Raw genomic sequence first — 8,465 nt, forward strand, 5'->3', positions numbered from 1 at the left:
ACACGAGTGCCCTCTCGACTGACTGACAAAATAATAAACGTAGCGGCTTTTAGGCGCCTCTCGGCTGAAACTTCACTTTCACAGTTGTAATGCAAGCATGCAGAACCACGCTTTAAACACCAGAGGGAAGTCTAACATCACGTAATCCTTTGGGGAAGATGATTCCAAGAACAATTTGCTGTTAAATTGCACAATATATAGACAAAAATGTAGAATTTAAAGGTTGATGGTGCATCGGCCAATGTGTCGTTAAAAGGAAATTAAATAGAAACGGGTCTCACAAAATGTAGGCTACAGTTATTCATTATCCCAACTTCCTGAGAAGAAGTGTAGCCTGGGTAAAATATTACGCATATGTTTAAGTCGTTAGATAAATTTATATTAATGAAAAACACTAAATTGAGTTTTGACAGTTTATATGAACAATTCAATAACCAATAAGTAATGACAGAATTCCAGTTAAGAGATTCATTTGAAAGGTAAATTTATTTAATGTACAGGTATATGAATATATAAATATTTAAATTCAGATTTAGATTTTAATAAATAGAGAAGTCTTGGAATTTTTGCATAATAATCACATGAATTACAATAAATATTAAATTAAATAAGAAACAGTAGTAGAAACAATCATGGGGTGGAAATACTGTAATGAGATAAATATTTAAATAAATAATTAATATTTTTAGTTGATTCTTATGTTAAATTCTTGTGTTAGGCCTATGTATTTTTTAGGTCTTGCATACTACTGTATGTACACATTTTCTACAATTTATTAATAAAGTTAAAGAAATCTTTTCAGACAGTTTCAACCAATCATTTAATTAAATTTTTTTGTTTCTTTGTTTCTTTGTTTGCTTGCTTACTTGCTTTGACTGCTTAGGGCCTTAAACCACCCAAGGAATGATTCTGTTCTGTAGGCTGTTGTGAGAAGTTTTTGTGTTCATTTATTTCAGTTAATTCGGTCAGTTCTGGAATTGTAATTGCTCAAATAAAGCAATATATTGTAATATTTTATGATGCTGAGTCCCAGTAGTCATTTGAGGAATATGTGACATTTATGGCGGTGTGGGCAGTGGAAGGTGCTGTGAGGGTTTGGTGTCGATCCTGTGTGGGGGCTGTTTGGCTTTGATGAGACCAGAGCTGATCAGCATGATGTCTTCATCTCTCTGTAGCTCTGTCATCCACAGTTTAAACGACAGAGCCTGTTTGGCCAGTCTAAACAAAGTTAAAAGAAATACAGTTACATGAATTTCTTTGAATTTCAGTTTATGTGAACTGTATCTTCATGTGTACAACTTTGAAATGCAATTTTACAACCTGCCTGCTTCCTCAATGTATGCTTTTAAATTGAAAGGGTACTCCGCCAAAAAATGAAAAATTTGCCATTATTCACTTACCCCTGTGTTGTTGCAAACCCGTAAAATCTTTTTTTGTCTTCGGGACTTGACTGTCCCATTGACTGCCAAGTAATGAACACTGTTACAGTCCAGTATAATAAAAGTGTAAAAGACAGTCAAAATAGTCCATCTGCCATATGTTCAATCTGTATTTTATGAAGCAACAAGAAATAAATGTAAGTTTTTTTTCTCCTCTGCTTCTCTCTGCATCCCTGTAGCTCCATTTTGGAGAATATTCGCTGCATGTAATCTATATGTACAGTACATGCATGCACTGTTTTAGTTTAAATCAAAGTGTAAATACACATAGAAAACGCATCCTTGTGTTGCAGCTGACACAGAAGAGCGTACACGGTTTGCAGGCAGTGGGTATTCTCCAAAATGGCGCTACAATGGCACGGAGAGACACAGAGGAGATTAAATGTTTACAATATGTGTTCTCTGCGCAGAAAATGTTTTCTCGTGGCACAGTTACAACACTCTGGGTGTTCATCTAAAATTTTCATTTTGGGGTGGAGTAACTTTTCAATTCAAATTCAGGAACATTTAAATTTCATTTCTGAATGGTACACAAGCCTAGCTGGCAGAATGGAGACCATGATAAACCATTCCGCACAACAGTAATGGTCATTTTTTCCCATTAAGGTGAGACAACCGAATTAACTGACTGAACCCTTTAGTATCTCTCAATGAACCTGTCTATCATGCTGACTGTGGTGCACTTCTGGCATTGCATTGGACACAGAAGAACAGTCATGCAGTGGCCAGCTGACATGTGCTGACAGTGACAACACAATTAGCCAGTGACTCAGAAACAGAGCAGTAGTGTGCAGACAGAGCTTGTAAACAGATTACCTTCAGTGCGCTGCGGCTTTCATACTCTATTTTTTAGCAGTTTTTTTTTTTAAAAGTTGCACTATTGTACACCCAAAAAGATCTTGAGGAAAAAAATAATAAATGAAAAATCAAAAGGCTTCAGAACTAGAAGAAAATAAGTATTTTAGCCATGAAAACGAAATTAGACGCCCTGGTCAAATCAGGCTTATTGGCATAATACTCAAAAAGTTGAAAGAAATGCAAAAATATTCTTTATACCTAAAGTGTGTGTGTCAGAGATATGTGGCTTCTCCAGTCTGTCTTTGTCTTTGATCTACATAATAAAAACGTGGGAAATAGAGTTGTTTTGTTCCTTTATTGCCTGTTGTTTTGTCATGATTGCTTTATCTCATATTTCCTCATGTGCCATGATTAGTTTGTCATCTTATCTGTGTAGAATATAAAGCTCTAGTGAGTCCAACAATGACAGATGTAATGACAAACAGTGAGGTGTGGGTTGTCATGTTGATTTTCCACAAAGACTGTTGGGGTACAGAGAGGAGAGTTCTGACAGAAATGCTAATATCCTAATCAGAGAAGTGCCGTGAATTGAACTCCCTTAGCACAATTGTTTTTGTCATTTCTTGTCATTTCCCATTTTGTGAAACTGTGATTTGTACACTAATTGTAAATACTGGAGGAAAGGAAGAGATACAGGGTTTTTATTGTCACCTCAGCATGATGGTATGAAAATTCGACAAGCTAACATTAGTAGATGATGGATAGCAGTCATGTGTATAGTCGCACATCAGTATTTAATGCAATTATATATAGCGAGATTTGTCCTTTATTATACCACAACCCAAAAAAATAAAGAAAAATAGAACGAAAATCGTCTCATCATTTACTCTCCCTCACGTCATTCCAAACTTGTATGACTTCCTCTCTGTAATGTAATTCAAGATATTTTGAATAATACTGTTAACCAAACACTTTTGTTTCCATTGGCATCCATTGTATAGACAAAAATTACATGGAAGTTGGAACTGAAATGGGAACTGAAACTTCAAAACATCTTCTTTTGTGTTACGCAGAAGAAAGGCATTATTACAGGTCTGGAACAACATGAGAGTGATTTTCTAGACCCAATCTCATCTTTTTGAACTGACTCAAAATAGTTTGTTTGGGAAGCAGAATACACTGGCCGTGTTCAATGTTTTTGATTTACTAAAAAGAACCAGTTCGTAAAAGCCATTTGTTCGGGAATCAGACAACACCAGTCGCGCTTTATGTTTTTGACACACTAAAAAGAACTGGTTGATAAAACTAATTTGTAATTTGGTATCAGACTACACTGGTCACATATGTTTTGGATTCATGAAAAGAATCAGTGGTAGGGGGTCTCTGACAGATTTATAGTACTCTATCTACAAAGAATTGAATTAATAACTCTATTTAAAGGTTCTGTATTCTAGCTTAGTTTTCCTTAAGGGTCTGATTTTACCACAGGAAGACATGTTGTTGAGCTTCACTTGTCAGAGAGTGGTCACGGCTGCTTGAAAGGGCAGCACACCAGGGAAGTTTAGGAGTAAAGGGGTCCCATACCACATTTACCCCAGAGAACATGAAATGAATATCCACTTTTCACAAGTCTAAAATAGCCCTCATACTTTCTGTATAGAGGATCTTTAAAGATAGAGTCTGCTCTGCACTCAAAGCGTTGGACTGTGTTCTCCCGCTTGAAATATTTACATTATTAAAGAAGAGGTCTGCTGCACATCTCTTTCATCCATAAAAGCAGCCATAAATTCGTATTTCTGTCCGGCACACCTTCATGACAACACCATTTATATAGAACCTGATTTTATAAAAAAAACCCCATCAATTAAGATAGGCTACGTAGTCTCATTCAAACAAGTTTGTTCGTCCGTTTGATCAGACTTCAGCTGCGTTCGGCCTAACAACACTTCATCACACATGCATCGCAGGACATTGTCAGTTCGCACTTTTTTTCTGAAATAGCACATCAAAGAAATAGGTGAGCTGACACTGTTTGAAAGTCTGATGTAAAACTCTGTCAGCACAGCGGTGGACAATGGCTTCAAACGGACCGGGGAGGCAAGCCGGTAAGCGATGTCCTAATTGAGTCGAGTCTTGGTGAAATTGGAAGCCAATTAGTGCGGAGCTTAGAGAGACATGCTCTGTCAAAAAGAAAGAGATCAAATGTCTCTCAGATATAGAGAATGGAACAGAAGAAGTGCCAGCGCGTGTTGCAGCGCATCTGCGACCGCAGTCGCAGGCACGCGCCTTTATCTGTGTGTTTGTGCGGTTGCTTTGTATCGAGTTTTAATTGACACGAAGATTAAAGCTCACTTCTCGGGAGTTTTCAGCGGACGGCTAAAAAGAGAGAGCGAGGGAGTGAGCGATAGTAGTTAGAGGAGGAGTGTGGGGCGTTGTGTGCGTCGTTGAAGGTTAGCTCTGGCTCCCGCTGCGTGAGCACTGCCTGAGATGGGCTACTTGTTGGACATTCATTATCAAACCCTGTTTGGTCCTTTCATCTGCTGCTCTGCAGAGCCCTCCTCGCAAACTACAGAGGCACCTTGCAGCTTGACATCTTTCCATTCACTCTGTACCTTAAACAGCATGCTGCCACATCAAAGCAGACACAAGCCCTTTGATGTTGCAAAAATAAAGAGCCCCAATGATCTACTCAAAACCAATGGAACTTTTTGGTGCCTCTCTCTCCCATACTCACTCGTGCACTATCTCTCTCTCTCTCTTTCTCATTTTGCATCGGAGTTTGAGGAAGATAACCAGGGCTAACTATGATAGCGGCGGCCCGTTTACACCTTTGGAAAAAGTGTGAACTGCGTGTGCGCGTGGAATTAACATATCAAGGGCTATATGTAATGTCAGATGCAGATAAGCAGAATAATTGGAATGTAATTCAATTAGACTCACACTGTGAGAATGCCATGCGCCAAACCTAACTACAGCAACTGGACTATATAAACAAGGTAAAATGGCAAAAAGTGGGCCACGCGTAGGGCATCTGCCTTAAAAAGCTGTTTTTTGTACATTTGATAAGTTTGCACCATCGAAACAGACTGTTTTTGTACAGCTCTGCTTTGTAAATGGTGGATGCATTTCTCATGTGTGCTTTCGAAAAAGCCTTTACACCTCAATGTAAAAAAGTACACACCAGGCAGGAAATGTACCGTACCGCACCAGATTTAATAGAATGAATCGTTGGTTTACCGTGGAGAATTATGGTTGTTGAAAACATTCACAGCAAACGTTGAAAATGTCCTACAGAATATAATTGAACGTCAATGGAAACATTCTGTATTTCTTTGATACTTCAGCCTGACCACAGAAATTCTACACATTTGCTAATTCTGTAAAAATAAAGTAAATAAATAAATAAAATGTTTGCAGATAATGGCATGTAAAAATATACACATCAGAGAATACCAATTCAGGTGGACTCATGCAGTTTTTGGATCAATTAAGTCTGAAAAGGTGCAATTCAGCACTTTTTTTTTGCTTATCTCAGACTGATTCAAGAAAAGATTCCAGAAGAGCGGGTAACTCAGGAGTGAATGATGTGGCTCTATAGAGGGATCAGAGGAGGAAACACTCAATACTAGGATATACTGCAGAGTTTTGAGAAAATAAGTGGAATAACAGAAAAAAACAATCTGAAGTAGCGGTTCATTTAATTAAGAAATAAGTACAGTTCTGATCTATTGGGGCACTCGATCATGTCCAGTATTCACAACTTGTTGGTTCAAGGCAAAAAAAAAGACATTAATATCCAAAAGACGTGGTTATGCTCTGACAGTGGAGTTTAATTCTTAAAGGAAGCATAGAGCCCGGTCTCAGCAAAGTTACTATAGAAAAATATGTTGTATTTTGCTTCTCTCTTTGTCTTAATTTAGCAAAAAATGATATGTTGGCCTTACTTAACTTTTTTACAGATTCCACGTTAGGTTAGGTTGCATTTAAGTGAATTATGTAAAGTTAATTCAATGTTTAATCAGCTTAACGTTCTTGACTTTGATTTAATCTATTAATTAAGTTCAGTTATTATAAAATTTATATTTTCAGCCAAAACAAATAATCCAGTTTTATTTTAGTGGATACGTTCAACATTTTACTTACAACTTTTTCCAAGAAGAATAATTTATATAAAATCTAAAGACTGCAATTAAAAAAGAGCCATAAGAGTTTTGTTACATCCATAGCATGAACAAAGCAGGATTTTTTTATATTTAACAGTTGTAAAATTATGTTAGGGGTCCCTCATCCCAAGCACATGCTTTAGACTTTACCACAACGGTAACCCCCAAAACACTTAACATATCAGAAACTGTTTTTAAATTCAAACATAAAAGAGCATTGAACATGAACAAGTTAATCTTAATAAAACTGCCTAAAATAACATTTTATTTCAACATTTACTCTCCTTATCCAGCCCTGTGCAAAGCCTGATGGGAAAGGGAAATCCACTTCCACTGAATTAAAGTGATTGTAAAGAATTTGGATTAATGTCATATACTTAAGTAAATTGAACAAGCATTAAATATTAGATTTGGCCTACTTAATTGAAACATGTTGTTTCAAAGGTTAATTTTAAACAAAGCACAACAATTTCAAGTCATTTTAACACAATGCTATTGTTTAAATGGGAAACCTAACATAATAGTGTGAAATTAAAATGATATTTTAAATTAAACTGAACAGTGATGCATGTTCTCTTTCTTTTGCCCTTTTCTATGCTTCTGAATAATTCACTACAGTTCATTAGCCCACGGGTTCCTGGCTCCATGTTTTCACACACCCTCACATTCCAGTCACACTACACCCTGGGCTGACGTGGAGATAGTTGTGATGGAGCAATCCATCCCAAAACAATATTACAAATAGTTGGAGCTCTTTATCTGAATATGTTTCTCTGATGTATTTCTGGAGAGAAATCAACATTAAACATGCATGATTTTTTAAAATTAAATTCTTATGATTTATGGTAGTAAGTGCATTCTTCATTTTTATCAAGATGCTTCCACAGCATGGCTTTAGTCAGATATAGCGACAGCCGGTGTTATTTTATTATGTATAATGTGTTTATTTATTTATTTTTGGTTTAAATCTTTCTACATAGGTCTGTGTGTGTGTCAAAGTTTATTTCAGCTTTGATTTCAGTTAGCAATAATTCTTAACAAACAGCACTGGTCTCACCAGTAACAACACTGGGCCAAAGCCATTACTTGAAAGCGATCCCATAAAATTGCAACGAATAACAATAGCATAATAATATCAATTACCATCAATAATCAATTGTCAATACAATAATCATCAGTTATTTTTAAATTTACTTCATCGCTACTTTGTTTTTAGTCATATTAATACCATTTCTTTGTGTATTCAAAGACCTATGCAGCCAGTCACATTCACACCTCAAACATTCCCAGCCGTCAAACATGCCCTCGTGATTACAACAGGATGCTCTCAATCTCAATGACTCTTATCTCATCATACCCTTCACAGAAGTCACTGTGGAGCAAACGTCAACAGGCCGCCGAGACCTTGAGTGCTACAAACAATCCTCAAAGACAGATAGAGGGAATGTGAACTTTAGCACTACGCCAGCGTCTCGTCTAATTCAGCGAACTTGACAGTTAATAAAGTGCTTTATTTTCGCCCATCTTCTCATACATAAAAGCCTGCCACACCAATTAGCTTTAATTCGTTTTTTTTTCTCCTCTCTCTTTTCTTTTCATGCTTTCAAGCCTGCAGAAAGCGCTATATTCCAATCATTTGCATTATCCAGAGAATCTGCTTTGAAGTTGTGAGATACTGTAAGAAAAAGGGCTCCACTTATCCCGCAGAAAAAAAGAAGAAGAAAAAAAAAAACGTTCAAAGCCTCTAAATACTCTGGAACAGATGTACATTATCATTGGATTTGCGTTTTCGCCTCTTTGCTCCTGTATGGGTAATAGTGTAGCGCATAGTCGCGTGTCCCTCACATCCTCTGTGTTTAGCATCTCCTCTCAACAGAAGCTAGCACCCCACTGGGCCAATCCGCACTTCAAAGCACTGTGTCTATCTACAGGAGACAAAGCACACTCCACACATATGGAAGCAGCCTCCTCACGCACGCTCAAGTCAATAGCATCATTCTCTGGCTTGCTCGCTCGCTGTCTGTTTGTTTTTGTGACACAGAGATATGGCTCTTTCACACCTACA

Source organism: Puntigrus tetrazona, chromosome 7, assembly GCF_018831695.1.
Source record: "Puntigrus tetrazona isolate hp1 chromosome 7, ASM1883169v1, whole genome shotgun sequence".
Taxonomy (NCBI): domain Eukaryota; kingdom Metazoa; phylum Chordata; class Actinopteri; order Cypriniformes; family Cyprinidae; genus Puntigrus; species Puntigrus tetrazona.